We start from the raw sequence: 27,182 nt of genomic DNA on the forward strand, positions 1-27,182 counted from the left end.
CACAAGGATCTTGGCAGATAAACACACACTGCGACAGAGGTGCTTGTGGAAGTTTACTAAGATCAAGGGTCATGATGATAGGCACAGCATGGTATTTTTAATTTCCAGAGAAGGACAGAATCACATACCTGAAGACTTTTCCATAGGACCAAATACATTATTTCATGAATGCATTTTATGTTCCTTAAAGAAGTAAAAAATACAGGTGTTTCTTTCCTCCTTTACAGCAGTGGATTGGGGGAAAAAAAAGGCAGAGGGATGCATTTTCTGATCTTTATGGTAGCATTCCCCTGGATCTGCTAACTACCTGTGACCTCCTTATCTCCATAAGTCCAGAGAATGCTAAAGAACAGCAAGATAAACGGAGGCAATGAAGACAGATGGGGCATCAAAGTACCAATCTAGGAGGAAAGGTTTACAGCCTGACCTTCTTATATTCTTAGAACAGCATCATTAGCAGTTCTAATTACTTTTTTTCAAGCAATTGGATCATTTTCCTATCTCAAAGCCTGCGGTTACTTACATTCCCAAACTCTTACCTCTCTCAGTGTTTTTATCTACTATATTTCCCATTTGCTTTGATTTTTTTAAAAAAATCTTCATTATTTTGGTATTTAAAAATACTTGTTTCTCGAAGTTGTTCATGCATTTGAAATGTTCTTTTGTACTTTGGTGGAAAGAATAAGTAGCTATTCTTTAAAAACTCTTTTTAAAACTATAATAAAAGGTAAGGAACTTGGAAAAGATGTTAACTATATATACATATTTACAATGCATATAAATAATATGCTATGAATGCTAATAATACCTAAAGTGTTTTAATTTGAAAATAACTAAATACAAGTTACCACTTCTACATTTTTCCTACATTGTGTTTCCTACATTATTTCCAATCTACAGGCATCACAGCTTTAAAGCCTTTTTATATTTTTATTTTTAAAAATACTTTCTGGTTCTGCTTTTATTTATTTTTATTTTTTTATTTTTTCTGGTTCTGCTTTTCAAAAGTAATTTATTACCTTTTTCTCAGAATTGTCTCACTGAATTTCACAAACTTAATGCATTAACAAACCTACTTAATGCAGATACTGGCCTTCAAATTGTCATTGCCATTACTACAACAACAACAACTACTACTACTAGTGTCCTGCCACTACTACTTCTATCTTGAGTTCTTCTCTTTTTATTTACAAAAATTAGAGTTTCTTTAGAAAAATTGTACCTGCATTTGTAATACATTCTATTCCTAGTCTCTATACCTCTATCGGATAATGGTGGATGATCCCAGTGGTCCAGTCTTCATGTTCTCACCTAGACACTCAGCTAAGCTTCTGCAGTCAACACTGACTGCTGTGCTGACCTCTAACATCTTAGTTTCTTTCAGAGGCCATTTATGGTACCTAATCCCAGAGAAATCAGGGAGTTCCTTGAAGCATTGACGGATTAGAACACAAACCTCGGATTGTTGGAGTCTGGTCTCTGAACAGAGAGTTTTTGACCCAAGCAGTTCTAGACTGATGGAAGGGATGGATCTGTTTCTGTATGTGTATGTGTGTTTTTATCAACACTGGAGAATCTTCAAAAGTATTGAGGCTGCTCCTATTTATTCCTCTAGTAAAATTTATATGAATATTATAAAAAAAATTTTAACCAAAAGAATTGGTATCACATCTTATGTTGCTTTCCATAAACCAAGCATCCTGAACTTTTTCGCCAAGCCTGGGCCTGGGAGGTTCCAGTCATTCTGGCTGCAGCACAGGTAGGTGTTCACCATCGTGACGTGGCTCCTGAGAAGCCAAAAAAACTTTCTCCTTACTCTTGCCGTCAATCTAAACACTGACTTAGAAATCTTTCTTGATTTCCTTCTTGGTCCCTGGCCCCATCTCCATCACACCCACCCAGACCACACTCATCCTCAGACACACATATCCTCAGTTTCTTGGGCTCTGTTCTGTTCTCGACTCCAGTTATCCTGGCGGTGCCAGGTTCTGGGAACTCCTAGAGGCTCTGCTGCCGCCTCCGCCCGCTCTGCGTTCCCCGCGTGAGCGCTGGATTATTCCAGTTTTTGAGCATGGCAGATTTCCACCGGATGACATCATGGGAGCCGAGTGAGTGCCGGCTCCGAGAGGGGGACTGAGAAGGGGAGGGGGAGCAGAGGAGGGAAGAGGGCTGGGGAGCGGAGCCAGATCCGGGCTGCCTGCCACCGGTGCACGTCCACTAGCTGGGGAGGAGCGCTCCACCAGCTACTGACAAAGGATGGGAGGATGCCGGTTCCCCGGGATGCCGGCTGCGCGCAGCCTGGTGGCCGCCTGAGCCACTTCACCCTCCGCCGGTGAGTGATTGCAAAGATCATTCAATCAGCCTCGCTGTGAGTTCGCACTCTCTTCCGCTTTCTGTCCTGGGAGGTTATCTCTGATCCCAAGCGCGGGACTTGGCACAGCACTAGCCCGGAGCGCAGGCAGTAGGTGCCTTTGCTCGGTGGAACTGTGTCAGAGCTTATGCTCCTGGTTGGGGTTTGTGCGGCTTGTTGGGACCCAACCCGCTGGCGAGAGCTCGCCTAGGAGGCGCCGCTCTGGTGAGTGGAGGCTGCTCCAGCTGGTTGCCTGAGGTAGTTACCTCTATTGGACCCCAGCGCCCACCGTGCGCTCACGCTGCTTCTGTGGATCCCGAGTGCAAAGCGCACTGTTTACACCCGCGTGGTACTAGTCATCCAGCCGCACCCCTCCGAAAGCGCTGAGTCGATGACTGTCACTCCACAGGCTCACGCACTCCCAGTGTGGGCTTGAGGGAGCAAGCACTGGTTACCCAGGGAGGGAGCGCACCACGGAAGACTGAAGGCAGTCTTTGTCTTGGGTTTATAGCTGATGCGCTCAAACCTGAGTCAGGCTCACTGCAACTGTAGGGTCCAATCCTGGTTCCCTGCACCCACCCCACTGGGCGAGGGATGTCATTGTGTTCCGGAGGCAGGCGGGATTGAGAGCTGGAGATTTAAGACACCGAAGGGTCCTGCGCTCACGGGTGAGTGTCACAGTTTTCTAGGTGTAGAGCTAGCTTCTGGAGCTCCCAGTTGAGGCAGAGAGACGCCCAAGTTCTATCCCCAAGTGGTGAAAGGAAAAGAGCAAACTTAGCGATACTTACCCTCGTTTTTTTTTTTTTCTTTTTCTTTTTTTCTGGCACTGAAGCGTTCATCTTGGGGATTATTTGTAGCAGGTGGATGGAGTCGCAACGTTCAATATGTAGTTTGCCCCACATTTTCTTGGCAATTTCTTTTGTTACTCAGTAGGTCCAGAAAAGATTTGCTTGCTAAACATATTTGAGATCAGTATCTTTTCTATTTAGAGCACAGCCAGTTTAAAGGGACTAGGAACCTGCTCAGGTACCTTAGTTGAGAGTTGCGTCTCGCTTATAGTATAACTGTCAATATAGCAAAGCCCGCGTCCGCTGGTACGCGTTACATTGATGAATGTCTTCTGTTTGGGAAAAGCACAGATTTTTGCGTAACAAGGAAGTGGCGATATTTACTGGAACATTGTGCTTAATGTCAGTTAACATTGTGCTTAATGTCCCCCCTACCCCCCCCCCCCAAAAAAAAAAAAAAAAAACTGCTCTGTGGAAAAAAGATGGAAACAAATGAAAATTTGCCACTTTGGGGTTTAGTTGCTTTTTTGGGGGGAGGTGAGTTTTAATCCACTGAAATCTAAAATATTTACCAGTTTAAAAGCTATTATGTGTGTGTTTGTGTGTGTATAAAAATTAATGTATAATAAATAAATAAACAATCCCTGCACATTAAGGAGATTCTTGGTATACCAGTTTGGTATTCCTGTGCGTGACATAGTAATAGAATATAAGAAAGTGACAATGGCAGTTATAACTCAAAGGGTGTTTTTTTTTAATTTTAAAAGCTTACTGCTTTTATTTAGATTCCTTCTTTGTCTTTAAAGACAGGTGATCCTAATAAGGATTTTCTAAGAGGATTGCAGTACATTGTCTTGATTAGCAATTGCTCTTCTGATGAAGTTTAAGGTGCTTTCAGAGCAGACATGATAAAGTATTTGACTAATAAATGTAGTAGAAGTGAAGAAGGATCTGGGTGAAGAGTAGAGGGAAGTTTTACTAAATATGAATAGTGGAACTAAGAAGGGCATCAGAGGGTGTACATTAGTTTTGATTTTGGAAAGGCTTATGTTAGCTTTTAAATGGTTCTCTCTCCTGGGAAGTGCATAATTAAGTGTTTGATTATGTTGACAGGTCTGTAATATGACCAAGGAGAGCTTGTCTTTATCCAGGATTTCTGGGGGCTATCAATAACATTTTCTCCAGTGATTCAGAGATGTGTTTATTTCATTGTTTGTTTCTTGATTTCTTGTCACAAAAAAAGCCTCCATCTGTTTCTTCGAAAGTTTTTTTAACTTTCTAACTTTGTCATATTCGTCTCTTTATAGTAAAGCACACAAAGCTTTATGTTAAGGTTCTCAGAGAACCTGTTGCTCACATGGACTGCTTTCCTCAGATAGTAAAATAGTAAAAGCTCTTTTAAAAACCTGCTCAGAGAATGTATGATCTGCTGATGTGCTTATGTGATGGGATGTCCCTGACATAAAAATGTATGTTACCATAAAATATATGTATACTTTTTATCAAACTGTCAACCAGCCATGATAGGCAGGAGATACTATGGCATTTAGTTCATGGCTTTTGGCATGAACCTTTAAAAATAAGATGTTTTACCCATTTTACATGGTAAATAAAAATGCACATTAACGAAAAGAGATACATTTTTATTTAAAAATCTTTAATTTTATTTCAAACTATTTTGTCTAAGATCAAAATGCTTTGATGTTTTACTATACATGCATTAACATATGTAAGGAAAGTCATCACAAAATGTAAGCATCTTCTACATTGATATGATTTTATATATTTGATAGCAAGTGCAATATTATTTTAAAAAACACATGGGTGAAAATAATGTCTTAAACTGAGATTATTCTCCTAATGTTTTTTTCATATATTTTACAATAAAGAACCTTAGCTATTTTGTTACACAAAGACTCAGTAAGAAAGATGAGGAAGAAGAGAAAGAAGTTGTATTATAAGACAAAAACAAAGCCACCGCTTCTTGTCCAGAGTGGGTGAGAGTGATGTTCCAAGGTCATGGAAAGAGCATTATGTTGGTGTTTCGTCTAACATAAGATTATGTATGAGGAACAAGTTCATCCTATTTGATGGCATCTTGCTTTCAATGTTCCAGTTGGTTGATTTAAAGATACTCATATCATAGAAACTCTATGATATGAAATTTGTTTCACCTTCCTTGTGGCAAAATTGTACCTTGAACTCCATCAAATGTTGTCTTGTAACCTTTCTATAAGGAGGTCTTATGGCTTTTTCAAGCTTAAAGATGCTTATGGATCACAAAACATGATGGTTTTAACTTTGGGGTAGGCCTTTGAAATGGAAACCCATCAGTAAAGCTGAAAGGTTTTAGCATCTTAGCTTCTTCTGAAATTACAGATTAAAAATGAAAGTCAATAGTTACAGGAAATTATTGAGGAATGTGGTGCTATCTTACTTAGAGGGTAAAGATAATGGAGTTTTCATAAAATTAAAGGAATTTTAAGCAAAATTCTTCAGAATTTTCCATTGTCCTTTTGTTATGTGTTGGATACATTTTTGCAACTTAATGGGCCCTTCTATGAAGTTTTTAATTGATTTCCTACTTTGTAGTCTCCAAATGATGAACACTAGGTGGGAAATATGCATTTAAGTTTTGACTTTGTCATCTCTTAGAGGAAAAAAATCTCTTTGAACTTACTTTCATTTACATAAAATAAAGATGATAATATATTTGTCTTGCTTTTTCACTGAGGGAGGAGGTAGTACATAGCAAATGAGTTAATGTACAAAAGTGATTTGGAAAATAGAGGGAAACTATCTGACAAATATGATGTCTTAGTGGACTTAGTAACTTTAAAATTTCTGCTTAGTTGAAGTCAAAGAAGTAAATGTAAAGAGGTGAATCTAGTTTCTGATTTCTATTTTAAATACCTGGCACTTTTAATTTGTGGCATTCAAGAATATTTAAACTATATATACAATTTGTGTTTGGTAGATCAACAATTTAGCTTGTTATTCTTTTGACTTTTAACTTCTACCAAACCTGTCAGTCTTATTATTACTGTCAAAGATCTTTGTCTCTGGTTGATTTTAAGATTTTTCTTTTGTCTTTATTTTTCTTCAATTGTACTATGATGTTCCAAGGCATGTTTTTTTTTTTTAATTTATCCTCCTTAAATTCAAACATTCTTGAATTTGTGGATTAATATATTTCATCAGGTAAAATTAAAAAAACCTTAGCTATACTGGTGAATTCTTGTATCATATCTGCATATATAACTCTTTTGTTCTGTGTCTTTTCCATTTCTGAGTTCTCAGTTCATGTTCAGCAGATGATTTCACTGTACCTAGAATGCCTCTTACATTTGTTTCACTATTTTCACTCTTTGTTTTTCCTCTCTGCTATTGTTTAGACATTTCCTTTTGAACCTTTTTCCTTCAATTTACTAATTTTCAACTCTGCTATGCTTTTCAAGTCCATCTATGGGCTACCACTCCAATTATTACCTTTATTTCAGTTTTCAGACATGCACTCAACTCTTTTTTTATAGAGTCCAATTTAGCTATTTTCTCTATTTTGTCTTCTGTTACTTTGAATATATTAATTAAAATTATTTTATTTCTCTGCTTTTGCCCATAACCATATTGTTCGAGCCACTTCTCAATGTCTCTCTTTACTCTTGATTTTAGTCATTGTGTATAAAATTGTAGAGTTTCTAGATAATTTATACATTTCCAAAGAGGTGTTGATATTTTCTCTGCATGGTATATACAATGGGCAGGGGGTGGCCAAGTCAGTGTTGTTAGACTTTGTTCCCTTCTGGGGCACTGAGCTGCCAGGCACAGGTATCCAGGGCCTCCCACTGTAGGACAAGACATCTGAGAATCTTGCTATTCTTTTTAGAAATTTCCTTCTTCATGTCTTAGCCTCCAGTTATATGTGCAACTTCAGATTTCAGCAGATGTCATGTAGGTAAGATCAGGCAGGTGTCAGCTGAAATTTTTTATTTTTTGTTGAGGGGATCTTGGCCCTTCATATCTGTAATGGTATCATAATCATGGTATCTCTCAGATACCCCTGCACCCACCCCCCTGCATCTGCCCCATAAAACTGCAAAAAAAAAAAAAAAGAATCTGTGCTGAAATCTTTATTTCATAGCAGTAGTCCTCTGCTAAAGCAAAGCCCATATTCTGAAGATCTTGCTGTGTTTCCAGATTGGCAATTACCTTTACTCTTTACCCCTAGGGGAAGGAAAACACCCTTAAAAGTCAGCTTACCTCTCTGATACTTAATCTATCTGAAATTGTGACGCTTCTGGTCGGGATGTGTTCAGAAGCTCTCTGTTATGATTTGGTTCTTGGGTAGGCCTATGTTTTAAAGGCTTGGTACCCTGTTGGTGCTACTGGGAAGTGGTGGGAACTTCAGAGTTAGGGCCAAGAGGGAGGTCTTCAGGTTCTAGGGGCTTGTCCTTGAAGGGGAGAGTGAGATCCCCACCTCTTCCTCTTCGTCTCTGTTTCCTGGTCATAAGATGAGTGGTTTTGCTCTGCCAACATGTTCCCCACCATGAGTGCTGTGCTGCCACTGACCAACTGATCATGCACTAAAACTCCAAAACTGTGAGCCGAAATAAACCTGTGCTATTCACATGGTGAGTATCTCAGGCATTTGTTACAGTAATGGAAAGCTGACTCATATACTCTGTTTGTTCTTATTAGAATTTCCCCCTCAGACCCATCTCTTATAGTTGTTCTTGGTAGTGGTATTGGTCTACTGTGGCTTACTTTACCAAAACTGTCAATTGAAATGGGTCACTATTTATAACTGATTATAAATGTAGATGTACAAGGATGCAGGCTCACTCTAATAAAAGTAGAGTTAGTAGCCTCAACCTATAGTTTCTAGGCAATACAGCTAACTCCAAGCCCATTTGATTTTTGAAAAACATTGTTACAAAAAGAGGCCAGATTCTACTAAGCATTATATTATGTGCCATTTGGTATTTAAACACTTTTGTTGTTGTTGTTCTGTTTTGTTTTTTGAGGTAGATCTTAAGGACAGTGAAGGTTAATGATTCAAATAACGAGTAAATTTGAATTCTTTGTCAACAAAAGACAAGCTAGTAGCTTACTGATCTCTTTACTTATTGGTATATGGATAAAACTCAGAATATATTCTTAGACCAACTCACAGAATCATAATTAATCCAGATCCTACCTGAGGAATACTGTTAGGTACATAAGGTATAAATTAACTATATTTCTGTAGATTGGATTGGAATTTTTGATATTCTGCCTAGTGATAGATGATCCTCAAGGTGAACTAATATATATAATGCTTTTGTTAAGTGATTACCTGTTCCAGACAGCATTATTAGAAACCACTGGCTTCTGGAGATACAATCAGCAGTTGGAAAATGCCCGGAATGGACTCTTTTCCTTCCTGATTCAGTGTCCCAAAGTATTCTAGAAGATTCGTTGAACCTGAGGGAAAGTGGTCAACTATTTCTTTCAGCACTGCTAGTTCATTGTCTGAGACTGGCCCTGTGTGCGGTGAGTAATGCTTCTATTCCCACAGGGTATGCCACAGGCTTCCCGGGCACTCCCTCACATCCTCTGCCTCACTTCTGATTCTGGCTGACATTGCAGACAGGCTCTGTCTCAGTTGTGGGGGGCTTTTTCACAGCTCAGACTTGTGTGGAGTATCTTCCACTTTCCACTCTGCGATTTTGCTAACATGTGGTTACTAGTAAAGGTCCATGCAGTCTGTAAATGGGGAGGAGTTAACCCTACTCAAGAAGCGCCTCAGCCAGTGGGAATGGGTGGACAGTTCTGGGAGGCATTCTGTAGCTCCTGAGAAGTCCAGGCGGGACGGTGCCTCCACTGCTACTGATGGTCAATGACATTCCATAAGCTTGTACTGGTTTATGTTCTTTCTGGATTTCACTTCACTCAGTACCTCAACTTATTTCTTGAGGTCATCCTTTACTGTTTTCCCATGGTTTCTTAGTTCAACCTCTGATTCGAAGGAAGCAAGATATATAAATTGGCTTTTCTTCCTCTGGAAGAAGATGAAAAAAAGAAAAGAATCAGGATTACAACTATAAGCCATATCTACCTATAGTGAGAGAATTAATGGGGAAGAAGCTAAAATGACTTTTATTTATTTATCTATTTATTTATTTATTAAGGGTATTTAATTTACAAATTGATTATCTTTCAGGTCACAAATGAGACCACATAAATTTTTTTTAGTAATAATAAGATCATCTGTTGATCTAATGACTAATTTCCCTCCCTCTTTCCTTTCTTTTTTGCTCTCTTTTAATATATATTTATTGGCAGCCCATTCTGTGCCTAGCAATCAGCTTGGCCTTGGTGACATAATGATGAGTAGGAAATCTATCCCGATTTCTGCTACTTTGGAACTTTTTATTTCTGTGCAATTAATTAAATAATCACATGAACTAATACACAGAAGCAAGAGTGAGTATGGTGAAGGACAGTACACACTGATGGGGACGCCTGCTGTAGGGAATTTGACTTGTCCACAGAGCTTCAGACAACTCTTATTTTAGGAAGTGACATTTGAATTTATATTTAAAAGAAAAAAAATAGTTGATTTGGTGATCAGAGAATGTAAAATTTTTCTACTAGGAGAACACATGGAAGGTTCTGAAGGCCCTATTGTTGAGAGAAGCTTGGAAATTATGCAGGAGTCATACACAGTTGGAGGAAGTATGATATGGGTTATGGGGGTGTGCCAGACATAAGGGACAGGTATAGAATGTTTGGTATATTAAGGAATGAAATGTGTGCATGTATGGAGGTTGGGATCTCTAAAGAAGGGCTCAACCAATAAGTAAGACTGTTAGCAAAAGAAGAAGTAGAAGAAAAATCTGGGGAGAATTTTGTATAAAATACACAGGCTAAGAAATACTAATAGTTATGAACATTTGAAAAAAGTGGGATTTGTAGGAATTGATAATTTCATTAGTGAATTTCTAAAGAATACAGTTGAAAGCAAAGAGACACTATTCATTTGTTTCTCAGTTTATTTATCCTAGCTTATGATGATGATACTTCAGAACTGCGTATGAGGCTTTTTAAATTCAACACATCAATAAAATGTATATATTTTTATCATTATATTAATTTTTAGAGTGGTAGAATTATAGGTAAATTTTAAAAAAATTATTTCAATTAAAATTTTACTTGAGATTGATTTTAATCATGTAATGCAGAAAAGTTTATTTATATGCTACTGAAGCATGGTGTTAGTTATTCTTAATTATTCAGTCCCAAATCAGTTCCTGTATTGAGGTTTTAATAAAGTTAAATTGCCTGTATACTTGCACAAGTTTGGATTCTGGTTTTGTTAATCTCTCCCAAATTCAAATTTTAATCAATTAGAGACAAATTATTTTCCACTTAGAGCTATATTTCCTTTGATATTTCTTAGCAATTTTGCTTTAATAGAGCTGAAAGTTATGAACCAGACTCAGTGTGAAACGATTGATCCTTTAATAATTAACATAATGTATACAGAAGCTCTTGCCAGCTACCTTCGTTTCTTAATGAAATAATGTAGCTTATATGTAGATTACTTTTAAACTTAATCTTTTATGAAATCTCTTAAACTTGTATGTCTTATTTTAAAAAATGTTTAATGAATAAATGGATAAATAAATATTCATTCAGTAACTACCACATGGAAGAGAGATTTTGTACCATGAACAATGTCAGAGGAATTAGAAGGGGGAAATTTTTGACAGATTCTAGTATTAAGATATTGAATGGCAAGTATGAAAGGTAAAATTCTTAGATTTATGGATTTGATCTTCATGACATTTGTGATAAAGAAAATGAATCTTCAAAACAAGTGATAGATGCTATTATGTTGGGTTTTGTTGTGAGAATGAACTAGATTTGTCAATTTGCAGGAATTGTTAAAAATTATGCAAAAGGTGTTAGTTTTTTTTTTTTTCATACATGACTCAACGAGCTCAAAAAACAAAAAGAAGTATTTCTTTACAAAGAAAAGCAAATATTTTCAAATGTCAATAGATGGCATAGACTATAGTTTCTTATCCTACTTTTATTAATTTTTTCAAATACTCTTTTATGAGTATGAATTATTTTCATCATAAATATAAATGTTTCTTGAATTAAAAAATAAGCAAAACTTGAATGTTAATTTCTGTTAAATTTGAATAGTTTTATTGTGGGAAGCTCTTTTTTGGTACCTTTCTCTATATTTTCATATCTTTCTATATTTATGATACGGCAACCTAAAAGGCAAGTAAGAACAAAGAGTTTATTGAAGAGAAAGTGAGTGAGGATGGCCACCCAGGAATCATGAATTCCAGTTTTGTGGAACATATTCTCTGAAATGTCTTTAGAGGGGTCTGGTTTTGTAGATATAGAATAAGAAGTAATTGACAGCAAACCCATTGTTACCATGGCATTGGTGAGTAGTGCAGGTTGTTGATTGGTCATGGGTTACATAGGTTATACATTCCAGGTAAGATCTGCAATAAGTAGAAGCAAGGCATTCTCCAAATTATTCATTACTTTAATGGCATCAGTGTGTCTACAAAGAATTAACTTGAGGCAGTCAAGAGCTGTATTCATCAGACTATGAAACTCTGGCATCTATGAGGTTGTGACTTCTGTCTCACAATCCAGGTCTTCCAGGTCCAATAAGAGTTCGCAGATGCTTTTTCTTTTACTTATGTCTTCAATAAAAATTATAAATATTGAAAAAATGATGTGAAAACAGTCCTCTGTGCTAAGTTATACTGTATGGTAATCATATGAAAATTCCTTTGAAAATTTTGTATTTAAACGGTGTGAGATAGAATACATGCAAATAAATTGTTTTAAAGAAATTATTTATCAACCTCACTAACTCATGAATAAATAACAGAAAACATTTCATATTGCTAAGTTTTATTCATGTGTGTTTTCATGAAGAAGAAACAGTAACCTCCCTCTCTTCCCTCTTATTTTTTCATGGCAATCACTATCTTGTTGATGATGGACTATGAACTCAGTCCATTGCAAAGTCTTGGTTATTTACTTAATGGCTGTGTGTGACTTTGACCATGTGGGTGTACTTCACCATGTGGGTGCTGGGAAGGACAGAGTCTTTGGATCTATAATGTTCTTTGGTTCTTTCTTGATACCTGGAATGTTAAATTTTACTTAAATATCTATATATTTTATACTTTATAAGAGTAAACTATAATACTTTATTAACATTTTTGTTATATAAAAAACTTCAATATTAATTTTATTTATTTATTTGTTCTAATTAGTTATACATGGCAGTAGAATGCATTTTGGCACATCATACATAAATGGAGTATAACTTCTCATTCTTCTGGTTGTGTCAAAATTAGTTTTAAACAAGAAGATTCAGCTTTGCTCTTAGAAGAATGGGAGACAAGTGGTAGCCAGAAAATGCTCAGACTCTGAGCCATATTGACCTGTGTTGAAATCCCTACTAGTAGATTGCCTGATGTGTTTGAATGTTGGTTTTTAATGTGCAAAGTGTAGATATATAATTTCCTAGTAGTATGGTGGTTAGGTAGATGAAAGGTAGTAAAGAGATTCCCTAAAAAATAGTAAGTTTTTAATTCAATTTAATTTAGCATCATTAAAGTCAAATTATAGCTTTAAATGACCAAGTATGGTTTTATGTTTGTAAGATACTATAAATTTTCTCAGATATCTTTTTCATATCTATATAGTCTACGAAGTATATGTTATATTTCTTGAGGTATTCAGCAATTTTACTTCTAGAAAAACTGTTCATATGTGGGTACCAGGAGTCATGTGTTTATGACAATGTCATTTGTGTTAATTTGAAAAGTTCAAATAATCATTCATTATGGGTTTTTTTTTGGATGCTATATAAAAGTTTAAATAAATAACTCAAAACTAACATGTGTCAACAGAGGTCAATCTATGAAGCATAATTTGAGTGAAAAAAGTTGCAAAGGAAATTTGAATGTGTAAAAGATATATCACTTTTACCAACAATATTTGGTTTTAGATACTTCAGTATTTAGTAAAACTGTGAAATGTGGTAGTGGTGTTCAGAGAACAATTTCTATCTTCAGCAGATATTTAAGAGATACCTTGGTATTATTCTGTTAATGGTTGCACCAGTTTACATGATCCTCAGCCATGTATGAAGCATCATCAAACTTCTTTGCACATGTGGGTTTGAATACATTATTGATATTTAGTCTCATTTCTCTCAGTGGTTCTATGAGCATCTTTTCACGTATATAAGGATTTGTCTTTTCATTGAAGTCTCCTCTTTTGCAAATTGTCTTTAAGGACGTGTTCTTTTTTCCTCTTAGTTTGGATTTTTAAAATGGATTAAGAATGTTTTTGCATTTTCTGAGTATTCTTTGTCACTTACATGCATTGAAAATATTTTCATGTATACAGCCTTCTCTTTTAAAGGTTTTTTTTTTCTTTTTTTTATTGGTTGTTCAAAACATTACAAAGCTCATGACATATCATACTTTAGACCTGTTTTCCATGGAGCTGCATCCCTGCACTTCTTTAGCTTCTGACTTCTAGCTGGATTCAGCCAGTGGAAGACTGTGGTAGAGAGGAGACAGAATGGTAAGGGGATTCATTCTTCTCTCTCTCCCTTGCTGCCCTTAGCAGTTGTGGTGGATGCATATGTTCAATACCACAGTTCCTCTATTTCTAATTCCATTCTACCTGGATTTCTGTAACTGCATTCCCTCCCTTTTCTGTATTTGATGTGGCAGAGGTGATGGAGGTGCTGGATTCCTTTTTTAACCCTGGTATATCTCTTTACTTAGTCCCTTTGGATATGATGTCTCTTTCCTCCAAGGCTTTTGACATACATTCTCTGGGAATGGGAAATAAACTGATTTTACAGCTTAATCTGAGAGAACTGTCATTTTTATGATAGAACCTTTCTATCCATATACTCCATTTATCTAGTTCTTCTTTTATGTGCTTCAATGATGCTATGAATTTTTTTCTATAAAGATCTTGTTTAGCTGTTTTGAGATTTATTCCCAGGATTATTATTGTTTTTTGTTGCAATTGTTAATGAGAAATTTAGAAAGATACATGCTTTAAATGTTTATTGGTGATGTATATTGATTTTTACATGTTGATTTTTCCATTCAGCAACCTTAATAATAGTTTCTAATAGTCTTTGGAAGTTCTGTTATATAGACTACATAATCATATTATGTGTGTATAATAAAAATAATAATCATTACTAATATTTATGGAGAACTCACCTTTTTTTTCCAGAAGACATACTTTAAATGGAGCAGCTCATTTAATCTTTAAAACAATCCTGTGATATTAGATACTACTATTGTTATACCTCTGTGCTTTTATAAAAGAAAGGAGTTCCCAGAAGTTAATAATTACAGTAACTTAAAAAAGGCAGTGCAGCTTGTAATCAGCAGTAATTATCCCCAATTTTTTAAAATAAAAAATCCCAAGCACAGAAACATTAATTAATCTGATGAAAACCAGATAAATGAAAGGTCCAGGATGTGAACTAATGAATTCACTTTGATTCTAAAAATCTCATATCTTTTTTTTTTTCAATCCTTGTGCCTAATCTAATTTCTGGCCATAACATATTAGTGAAAACTCCTAAACAAACTTGTAGCAAAGAGATCGGTGTAGCAGAGAACTACCCAAATCCTTCAAGAAGGATTTGCTGCCTGGTTGTGGGGAATGTGGTCAGTGGAGAGCCTCCGCTATTGACCCTGAGGTGTACTGAGGGTACACCTCAGTTGCAGAGAGCCACCAGGACCCAGGTCATACCTTTCCTGGAGCAGGCCACTTCACTCAGTGAGAAGGGGTTGGCATGAATGTCCAGCCACAGGTCAGCTCTGCTGAACCCTCACCCTGGAGCTCCTACCTAACCGACTGAGGCTTTGCTGCCTGCAGCATAACCCAGCTTCACCTTCTGTCCAGTGAGCTCCTCTCTCTGTCCAAAGTGTTGATGTCTAATCAGTATTTTTAGAGTTTTTCAAATTCGGAATTGATCCCTAATCCCAGAAGGAAATCTGATTATTTGAGGGTGTTGTAGGGACAGATGAAGTAAGGCACTAAAGAGAGCAGGAAACAGTTTTATTTGGCTGCAGCCAGGCTCAGAGGGCACAGCTTTTGCTGTAATCAATCAATCCCCCGAACCCTGAGTTCAGGTAGTTTCTGAACTTTATACCCAGCATGTAAGGGGAGAGGTTCAGAAATTCAGTCTGCAGAAGTTCACATAAAAGCAGCTTTTTCTTTCTCTGTTCTGGGCAAGTTAACCCTTCAAGGACAACACCTGAGAAGGGGAGAGCTTCTTCTCCCCTTTCTTTCCTCCCCCTGCCAGCTGTTACCATGGAGCCCAATTGGTAGCTTCTCTTATCTTAGAAATGTAAACATCTCTGTGAAGCCCCAGCTCTAGGCCAGAGGCCTTGTTTGCACATTTCTATAAACTACTATATGGATACATGTTTGTGAAAAACTAGTAAGGGGGTGTCCAGCACCCGGAGTGCTGACTTCTTCTCAGCCAGTGGCCAAGTAAAACAGGGCAACACAAAAATTGGAAGTTTATCTACATTGAACTCTTTTGTAGAGACTCTTTTGCTGACAGTCCTAAAATCAGCCATGGTGAAGATTTCTGGAGAAGCCCAGTTAAGACTTTTCTGTGGCAAAAGAGGGTGCCACTACAAGGGCTCTTGTATGAGGATAGAAAATTTTACTTATATATTTATTGACTACACAAGTACAGTCCTTCTGCAATTCAAATGGAATGGTCTTACTCATAAGCTCATTTTGTTTCCAAGATATTTCAGAATTTCTCTCTGACTGGCTAAAGATTATTTTAAAAATCAACTTTATATTTATTGATTTAAAGTATTTAGTCACCTCCTCTCTTTTATAAATAACCCTGCTATCTTTCCTTATTTTTGCATGGGTTTATGTGACAAGAACGATTAAATATGAACAAAGGACCCAAGGAAATTGATGTTACAAAAGAGAAATATTTGTTATTTTTGTATGTTTTTATGATTAGTTGGCAGAAAGCATTCTTTTTATTAGAAACCCTACTATTGTGTTTGCTGAATTGTGGATCACCCATAATAGCAGATTGGTACGTTCTGGACTCAGCAACAGAATAAATGAAGTGGTGTGTAGTATAGTCCCAGAGTACATAAGGAAACACACACATACGCATGATCTCCTTTGCATTTTTATGCACATCTTAGCTTGGACACATGCACACACACTCATGTGCCTCTTGATATTAATGTTCTTGTTAACTGGATGCCAGTTTTGTTTATAGTAAATTGGCTGGGTCAGAAGTGAATCATGTTAGCTTTCTATTACTGTGACAAAATATCTGAGACAAGCAACTTATAGAGAGGAAAGGTTGTTTTGGTTCATGGTTTCAGAGAGTTTAGTCCATGGACAGTTGGTTCCATTGCTTTTGGGTCTGTGGTGAGGCAGCAATACTGCTCGCCTGATGACAACTGGGAAGCAAAGAGATAGACAAAGAGGGGCAGAGTCCCAATGTCACTTTCAAGGGCATGCCCCTAATGAACTCACTTTCTTCCACCGGGCCCCACCTCTTAAAGGTTTCACCACTCATGGGCCTTTGGGGAAAATTTCAGATCCAAACTATACAAACTAATACACTTAGACTCTTATTTCGTCAGTAGCCCTGAGTCTGTTTCTATCTTTTATTCTCCTAAGCTTCATGTTCTGCAGTTCTTAGGATGAAGTTTTCTGGTTTTTCTACTAGTTGGGATCTGTGGATTCCTTTTAGCCATTGACATTATGGACATCTCTATGTTCTATTTTCAGCTCCTGTGAGAAAATTTCCCAAAGATAAGAGTCTCCCAAAGATAAGAGTAGTTTGTAATTTTATTTAAACTGTCAAATATTGAAATTTTTACTTCTTAGGAAAAAGAAAATTGGTTTCTACCCTCATTTGGATCTTCCCTGGATCCAGTTTGTATTTAAAGTTTAAAAATTTTCTTTTACATCTTTTCTAGTACCATTTGTTGGGTTGGTGAAAATTTACCATTTGTAAATTTGAAACAGAATAAAACACATTTTATATATAACAAATTATTTTCTTGTTGGACTTATGTCTTGAATTTTTATGCTGTTAGAGATTATGGCAGTTGTACATGCAGTGAGAGTCTATATGTCTTAATTGGTGATTGGTTTTAGATGCTGCGAGAAATGATCTTTAACGATTATATATTATAGAAAAATCAGTTTTCCAGAAAAGCAATTAGAACAAAAATGAGACAGTCTATGAGGATCATAACTAAGAGAAAAGAAAATATCAAAATGATAAATTGGAATGGGGGAACAATTATTTGCAGATGACCCTATTTGTAGACAGTTTCTGTAACCATAGCAAAAGTTTATTTCTCTCTTGCTCACTAAACAATATGAAATATTGTTATGTGAATTCCTGGTGATTATACATCTGTTAATTTCTTCACCAGTCATAGCCAACTTTTGATAAGCCACAGATCACTATTTACATTTTAACTAGTAACAAAAGTATATACTGTTTGAACCTCAATTGTAAAGGTTATTACTTTGTTTTATAAAATAACAATTCCTGACTACTTCTGGGAATAAAATGTGGCTGGTTTCCAATCAAATTATGCACGGGTGTCTGCATTTCAATGAACCCCACTGATGGAGGCTGAGTTTCCTATAACTCTCTGTATGGCCTTGACCTTCATTCACATAAATCATGTGCCCCTGGACTCATGTCCCTCAGACATTTACACTGATGGAACTGATCATTGATCATCTAAATTTGTCTGGTTTGGAGTGTACCACTGTTTTCTCCAATATTTTAGATTAAAATAGAGAGTTGACAATTTTAAAACAGAATTATTCATGAGTTTGAAAGATTACACAAAAATGTCCATAGGTTTTTAGATATTATTCATTGTTCCCTACAAAACACTTTCTATATCAGCTAGTTTCTATATTTGTTCACCCACTATATCTTTTACTTTTGTACCACAGCCATAGCTAAATTTAAATTATACTTTTGGTGATAAAGCCCTTGTTGTTTACTGAAAGGGAATAAAATCAACCTTAGAATTCTACAAGTGCATAATCTACTATGAGTTTTAGTGTGACTCAACACTCTAGATTTGTGTTAATACTTTTGGGCCAACTAGGTGATGATTAAAAGTGTTAACATCAATTTCTGTAAATGAAATTAAAATATGGTTTCTATAATCTTTATAGTACAGTGTTAAGTATATAACTTCAAAATCCATTCCAAAAGTTGTATACATTAAAGCAGAGTCCTTCCATAGTAAGTTAACTTTAAAAATTTTATACATTTAGAAGGAAACCCTCAGAAAGGCATACAGCATATGATTTTGCTACAATAAATTATCATAGTGAAAGATTCTTGTAGTATGTATACTCAACTCTTCCTACCCCAAATAGCTCCCTATTATAAAAATAGCTTCCCATAATAAAATATGGGCAAATCTCAGAATTGCACAAACATGTTCAAAAATGAGAGAAAAAATCAGAGAGTACAAAGATGGCGGGTGGTAGAGAGAGAAAGCTCAGCTAAGCAGCAGCTATAGCAGATATTTAGTAATGGCCATAAAAGGAATACACTTCCTTCTAGATTTCCACTGCACCAATGCATATGCATTTGCAAATTAGGAAATGTGCTAACAGCTGAATTTATAGAGGATGGTGGTTGATGAAGGACCTAATTTAATTTGAACTTTGAATAACTGTAGACAAAAAGCATAAGGAATTCTTGTGATAAAAATGAATGCTTTGGTATAAGTAAACACTTACTCCGAATTGCATGTGTGCTGCTGTAATGGGTGCCCAATACCTGCCAGTTCCTGGAATGTTCCTAGGTGTTGGGATCACACTAGTTCTAAACTAGGATAGTCTCAGAAATAGTGTCATTTTTAATTTAAAAAAGTCATGTCTGTGGAGTGAATCACAATCACCTTAGAACTGCTGAAATTCCAGACTTCTCAGCCCTACTCCCAGAGGTTCTGACCACTTAAATGAGAACACTGTCATTTCCCTAGTGGCCTGTGTCTGACACATAGAGAGATGGACTTATAGGTGATAGCTAAAATATAAGCACATAAGTTTTAGGACTGTGGGAATCTTATAAGGTCATTTTCAACAGCGGACTTTGTTCCTACAAAGAATTCACTACAATAATAAAAATAGCCAAGCACTGGAGCATACCTAATTATTCCATACTGTCACTAGACCATTCAAATTGCAGCATAACAAGAATTTGGATATTCTGTTGCAGTTGATCTAGCTATATTATATTGTTGGACTCCACACTTCTGTAATTTGCATATGGCATATCAGGAGCGAGGACCTCAGATGAACATAATTGGGCATCATACACCTTAGAAAGTGTTGCAATCTTATCAGTGGAGGAAGCAGCTGAGGTACCTATCTTCACATATGGCAGAAATAGGATCTTTATTGAAGGGTCTCCCTTCAGACAGATCTGCTGAAGTTTGTTCGAACCTTTTGAATGCATCAGATAATGCTGAAACAAGTGGTAAATGAAAGAAAGAACAAATTCTTCCCAAAACATCACCTTATGAATACAGTTCTTTCTCAGCATCACCACACACATGCAATGACACACATCACTGGAGTTAATAGAGTGCTTAAAGGCACGATGACTATGTCCACATCTTCTGAACGTTTTCTAACAGCTGGGTGCAACGGAACACAATTGCCTTCCTATTAAATACACCAATTGCTCCAGAAGTGTTTACTCTGAATCCCCAGAAGAAAACAAAAATATTTTTTCTTTTTTTAAATAATTTAAGGTTAGGTTTTCTGGGGCAATAAAAGAAATACCTTTCTTAAATAAGTTGAGATAACAAAATACATTATTTCCCTCCAAATATTTTAAAGAAAATTGCTATTGCTATAAAAATAAATGGAAAAAAACTAAATAACACTTCAAGTGTCCCTTCACATTTCTGTTTTTCCTTTTTCAAGCATCTGGATGCTCAATGTCCAATATTATGAATAGTCTGAAAAAGCAGGTTCTTAAATTGACAACATTAATAGTGTTTCCTATTTCATAAACTATCCTGAACTCAGTCTAAAAGCCAGAAATGATATTTCATTTTCTTGGAATAATATTAATTATGTTAATCCAATTGCAGCATGTTTTATAATCCGATTACTTTCTTCTCTAGTGGTATTAAATGATAAACTACTTTTCTAGTGAAATTAAATGATAAACTACTTATGTTAACAAGGTCCACCAACTCAGTTTACCAAGAGTAATTCCATCTTTCACTTCCTTTTCATTCTGTTTGTCTCCCCAAACAAAAACCATGTTGAAAATTCAATTTATTTTTATAAAACTAATTTCCAATACCCTGTTTGGTGAGGCTCGTTTTGTAATTCTTGATGATCTGTTTCTTATCTCAGTATTTTTTTCTTAAAACTGAATCAAGGCTTCATGTATCTTCTAGTTCATTCTCTGATACAGAGGAAACTACTTTGGATGCCTCATATTCAAAGTTAATTAACTAGTAACTTTCTTACATTTATGCCCCAGTCACACTGGCTTTCTGGAGGCAACCCCCTTATGGCCTCTTTCAATTTCTTGGCATTTCAAGAGGCTCCTGAGGCTCCTGGTACATGTCTGAAATTCACTACCCTAGGAGCAGATGTTCACCTTGAAGAGGAGGCCTTATAAGGTCTGATGTGAATAACTGAATAATGTGGATTGACTCTTGAGGACTCACAGGTTTTCTTTGTGTGTGTTGGGGGGGGGTGGTTTGATTATCTCACCTTCCTGGAGAGGGATTCAGATTTTACTTATTAGGAAAATTCATCACAGTGCATCATTTCTGAAGTCTTTTTCTTGTTCTCACCTTGCCACCTGTTACCTGAGAGCTGAGGATTGGCAGCTCTGTGTGAGAATCTAAAACGCCCTGACACCATGTTCTCTTCCAGAAAAATGGATCTTCCCTTTTTCTTCTGAGGTATTTTGGGGAAAGTATTTCTCAAAAATCTGTTTTGTACAAACTCAATGCCTAGTTGAAGGTGTTATTTTGTCAATATTGGGAAGAACAGAAAAAAAAAGCTTCTTTACTTTTAACAATCACAAGTTTTTACCAATTGACACTTGAGTGTTCATGAGAAAATAACTCAGATTTCAGTTTTACAAAACCTTAGTTACTACAGAATCTGACTTCCTTCTGCATTGAAATTGATGGAATTATGCTCAGAAGCATTCCCATAAATATATTTTATTGCACTGTAATTTTTTTTTTTTTTGTGGTGCTGGGGATTGAACCCAGGGTCTTATGCATGCAAGGCAAGCTTGCTACCAACTGAGCTATATCCCCAACCCTGTTGCATCATAATTTTTTAAAAATATTAAGATTTATTATATGTCTTATGTAGGTGTGTTAGACTGAATAATGCCCCCTCATCCTAAATCTGCTTATCCTAGTTCCCCCGAACATTTGATTGTTACTCTATTTGGCAAAGGATCTTTGCAGATATATTAAAATGAAGGATCTCAATAAGGAGATATTACTCTATTATCTGGGTTAGTCAACTGTAATTTCAAAGATCCTTAAAAAAGAAAATCAGAAGGAATGAGACTTGGGGTGAAAGAGAAGTGCTGGCAGAAACAGACATTGCAGCCATGTGCTGTGAAGATGGAGGAAGGGACCAAAAGCCAAGGAATAAAAGTGGTTGCAACAGTGCAGACTCTCCTCTCAGTGACTCACCTGCTCAAGGAAATGGATTTTGGACTTCTGACTGTGAGAACTCTAAGATAAATTTGCATTCTTTTAAACGACTGAATCTGTGGTAATCTGTTATAGCATCAATAGGAAATTAAACAATGAGAGTAAAGCAGAACAAAGGTATAAGACTGGACTCTCTCTAATGGTGACAGATAATATTTTATTATACATTGGTACATACAGCTAGATTGATACACATGATTTTTTTGAGGAGGGGTATACTGGGAATTGAACTCAGGGGCACTTGGCACTTGACCACTGAGCCACATCCCCAGCCCTATTTTGTATTTTATTTAGAGACAGGGTCCCACTGAATTGCTTAGTGCCTCATCTTGGTGAGGCTGACTTTAAGCTCACGATCCTCCTGCCTCAGCCTCCTGAGTCACTGGAATTACAGGTGTGTGCCACCGCACCCAGCTGATGTTTTGCCTTTTATTTTTATTTTTTTCTGATTTTTGTTATAATTATCCAATCACATTAATTGTATAAAATGTTTCACTGTGACATTTCCATATATGCATATATCATACTTTTGTTGTATCCATCCTCCCTACTACTTTCATTTGTCCTCCTCTCTCCCCACTTCCCCAGTTCCTTTCTCCTTTCCTAGTTCCTCTTCTGTTTCCTATCACCTTATTTTCCCCCCCCACTGTGAAGGAAAGCATGCAATACTTATTTTTTTTATGTCTGGCTTATTTTGCTTAAAATGATAACCTCCAGTTCCACCTATTTTCCTGCAAATGACATGACTTTATTCTTCTTTATGACTGAATAAAGCTCCACTGTGTGTGTATACCATTTTAAAATTCACTTATCTGTTGATTGGCATCTAGACGGATTCCACTTCTTGGATATTGTGAATAGTGTTGCAGTCAACATGGGCACACACGTTATCTCTTGTATGATGACTTTATTTGCTTCTAGTATATAAGTAGGAAGCATATTAAAGACCATCATTACATGGGACTTTCCTGCTTTACCTTAAATGGAAAGGAATATTTTTCCTTCTTCCTCCTTGTTTCTTTCTTCATATTACATTTTTTTGTAGGTGAGTGCTATGTGCTGATGAAACATCCCTTTTAGTGATTCTGATTCTGATATTCAAGTCCTGTAAATTACAGGGTGCTTGAAGTCTTATGAAAACTCTTACTCTCTAAATTTATATTAATTCTAGAAGCGTTCTCCTAAAAGGACATGAAAACTGTAATATTGGACAAATAAGTACTGTACTCTAAAATAGATATCCTGGAGAAAATACTCCGACATTTCTTGTATAAAGATTGGTAGCTCTGAGTGAGATTGTTTAATAGAGAAAGAATAGTTCAAAATTGGAAGATGTTGAGGGAATGATGGTTTGATGTCATTAACTTTCTGATTTATTTTAATAATACTGTTGGAAGTGAGAGGAATGAAAATGCAGAGGTGTTGTAGCTTTCTTCAGATTTCACTTCCATTCAGGAGATGGAGCAGAAAATATTCGTAGTCAATAGTTTGTCTAGCATTTTGTTAAGTAGAATTAACTCTGAAGCCACTAGGGCTGTTTTTAGAGAATATATATTACATACTGTGAAGTTAAACATTAACTTATGAGTGCTGAACGTGGGCAGATACATTGCAATGACCACAGGAGGTTGATTGCCAGAACTGATTCAGCAAATCTGGTAGGGAAGGGGTTTTCTTTTTCTCCCCTGTCATTGTGCCACTCTGTGTCTATGACTAGAAGAGTGAAACCTTCCCGGTTAGAAGACAATCTTCAGATACAAAGAAGCTGGCTTACCCTTAGAACCTGGAAGCAGTTTTCTTGATCTTGAACTAATAGCAGTCCTCACAAGGGGCTTATTCTTTGTGGTATTTACAGTATATGGAAGAGAGCGTGTAGCGTAGTGGGATCTCAATTCATAATCTTTGAATGTATGAATGAATTCAGCAAACATCCCATCATGGTCACATACAACTAAAGACCAGGAATCAGGTCTCCTGTTTATTTTTTTTTTAAATAATGCTTGCTTAGTACTTTTAATAATTCATTCTCTGCTCATAGTTTTATTTCTGTCTAGAAATTGTATTGATATTAACTCCCCATAAAGGTTAGATCTCCTTGGTTCTTAAGATCAGGCTCTAAGTCTCTTCTGAAAGAGGATCAGTATATTCCCTGCCATTTCAATTCTTTGTATGGAATCAAGGTGACTGACATCTACTTATAACAAGCTATGATATATCCATGATTTTGGTTCCTTCAGGTCAGGGGAGTAAACCATAAAACTCAAAAGAAGTTGGGATTAGACAAATCTCAATATTACTGTAGGAAGTTAAAGCGCTCTGTCCTTATAAATAGATAATGATAAATGAAAGTTTATCTCTCTATTCCTCATTTATTTATGCAATGAAGCAGGATAAATCCCTCCCTTTTCTTCTTCCCTTAATACCAACATAAAGGCAGTTTTGAAACCACTACTAACTGAAATATACTATGGGCTGCTGGGCTAACTCTATAGTTATAAGTAAGATTGATCTTCTACAAAGAAAATTGAGCAAATTCTCTTGATGCTAATTATTGGGGAAAAATGCCTAGATTTTATCTCTCCTTCTTCTACCTGCTTGTAGAAAATTGCAGAAACATCACATTTCCACCCCCTCTAAACCACAGACAAGTGTTTGCTTTTCATTTAATGTATGCTTATTATTTAATTCTACCTGCTCTCCTCAAAATACAAATTTAAAAATTTAATTGGATTAAGGAAAGTCTACCTCTTAAATGCTAGGTACTGACAAAATGAAAATATATAATAAATTGTATTAAATGTCAAGATCACAAACACTTTCTACTGACTTTAATTAGCTCAAAAATAGATATTTATCATTTTGTCCCTTTGAGCACCGTGTGTTTTGTTTCCAGTTTACCCTTCTATCTCTGAATTAATGCCTGTGAAGTACACAAACTCTTCAGTGGCCACAGAACTAAGAGAAAACAATTATTCTTAGTACTATCCTCCATTAAACAGCTATTAAGAGTTCCAACTGATGTTTTATTTGGGGAACTAAGATCAGGAATATGTTTTGAATAATCTGAGGGAAAATGGCAGCCTGGTGGAGCTCCAGTGGCTCATTAGCCCAGATGGGGAGATGGGAAAGTTGCCTTTCACCAGTATGAGAAATCAAAAGAAAATGAGAATAGGCAAGAAGAGGCAAAGGAAAGAAATAAAACATCAGGTTTAACCTGACACAGGAGTTACAGCATGCCCCTTGGAAGAGTGGGATGGTGGAGGACAACACCTGACCTCTGCCTAATACTTGTTTCCAGCAAAGAAAGGGACATACCCGATTCTTTCCAGTTCTGCAGGCCATTTTTTTCAGCTGTGTAAGTTACCAGAAGCAGTCCTAGTTTAGCAGGGCTTGGAAGGACACAGAAATGAAATCTGGAATTTCTGACAGTGACAAGTGACAGATTAAATAAAGATAAGGATATTTGAAGTACATTTTCTGGAGCAGTATATCACTTCTTCATTCAGTTTAGTACCGAATCAAGTTGTTTCTCACAGATTAATTTATTTCTTCATTTATTCATTGGCAAATGTTGAGAGCCTACTCTATGCTAGACTCAGTTCATTGTGCTTGGGAAATATCAGTGAATAAACAAAAGTCCACTCTTCCCCAACACATACTCATAATGTGTGTTTTGAATGCAAGGACAGAATGAAATCCATTTCTAGTATGAAAACATGAATGCCGGCATATGAGTCTAAGAAAACAGGGAATATTTTACACTATAATTATTTTTTATTTACATTTTGTTCTTAAAGACATTTAAAGATGGATAGTCTTGACTCATGGAGGCATTATGAAAATTACTGTAATGTACATGGTTTTTAATTTGCATTCATTCATTCAGGAGATTATATCCCTAGAGCTGAGTATTGGTGTTAGGTGCTACACAATGAAGCCATCTTTTAAAACGATTCAGCAGCATCTTTGAAGTGAAAAGACGGCGCATTCCACATGTTTCAGTTTGCTAACATTAGGCCTTTCTGTGTATATTTATGCATATGAACCTATACATCCAAGTTTCAGGACATCAGCATTGTCAAGACTGTTCCTGACTAAGCTTGGTTCCACAGATACCAAGAAGCAAACCATAAAGACTGTATCATGAGGACCTTTTGGCATATTCATTAGATTTTGTTTGAAAGACTTAGTGTGTGAAAATGCAATTCAGACTTACCTTTTCTTCAACAGATAAGGTTTTATAAAGAATTATAAAATCACATTTGATTTTTAAAAGTACATTGGATTTTCTTTTATATTGTCAATGACTCTATAAATAACATTTGACTTCTGTACATTTATAGAAAATACTTTTTTGGCTATCCCAATATTTCTTCTGTTGGTTTATTACTTGAAGTCAACTCCTAAGAGACTCATTTTCTATATCCTGATATATCTAGGGCATTATCTGTTTGGATCTGCTAAGCTCATTTAGTCAGAGCTAATGAGAACAAAGTCTCAGCTCCGATACCCAAGGGACTATCTGGTCATGGACTGCATATTTGCTATCTCAGCTCTTAAATATAATGGTGAATTTCTTTCAACAGCATCAAAGCTTTGGCCTGATGAAATTCATGTGGTTGTTAAAAAAGCATTTTACATAAATATCTAATCTTATTTACTTATTTGATCACTAAGTATGAATAATTTTATTATTGTGAGAATCATTAAAACAGGCTTTAGTGTATCTTTTATTAAACTCTTCAGAGAATTTCCAGTATTTGCAAAGCATTGTCAACTTCTGGAACTCAGGATTTCTCCAGTATTGGAAAAAATGAGAATAACATAAATAGAGAGCATCAGATAATAACAAAACTGTATGTAATAGGGACGCCAAACTCTAAAGCTAGTATTTTACCTCAATTCATAGTTTAGTAATAAGCAAAGTCACTTCTGCATGATGTATGAAAACTACAGAAACTATTTGAAGTTGTGGCCCATTGATTATAGATTTAATAACGAGTAGATTACTTAGCATACGAACAGAATTTAGTTATTCTTTGCTAAAGGGAAAACTTAAATTAATAAGTCCAAGAATAAACTGATTTTAGTTTTAAAAAGAAAACTTTTTAAGTATAGAGAGCAAAAGACTTCTTTGTTTCCTCAATCTGTTGTGCCTAGGTAGCTCAGTTCAGGATGAGTGTGCTCCTTGCTATGTTTAATCCTGTTTTTGTAGAT

The 27,182-nt window shown here is 36.1% G+C and overlaps 1 protein-coding gene across 8 annotated transcripts in view; it reads left to right on the forward strand.

Moving 5' to 3' along the window:
- The first annotated feature begins 2,168 nt into the window (after positions 1-2,168).
- Marchf1 (membrane associated ring-CH-type finger 1) overlaps positions 2,169-27,182 on the forward strand; it is a 756,948-nt gene continuing 731,934 nt past the window's right edge. For 2 of the 8 annotated variants that reach the window (XM_058580391.1, XM_058580385.1), the window contains exon 1: positions 2,169-2,368. The gene's annotated coding sequence lies outside the window, so the exon portion shown is untranslated. Of the gene's footprint in view, positions 2,369-2,395; positions 3,019-27,182 lie in introns of those variants that run through there. The other 6 variants (XM_058580387.1, XM_058580381.1, XM_058580388.1 and 3 more) reach the window with 4 other exon arrangements.

This window comes from Marmota monax, unplaced genomic scaffold (genome assembly GCF_021218885.2).
Source record: "Marmota monax isolate L192 unplaced genomic scaffold, Marmota_monax_Labrador192_F-V1.1 WCK01_AAM20220418_F8-fsc00040, whole genome shotgun sequence".
NCBI classification, from domain to species: Eukaryota; Metazoa; Chordata; class Mammalia; order Rodentia; family Sciuridae; genus Marmota; species Marmota monax.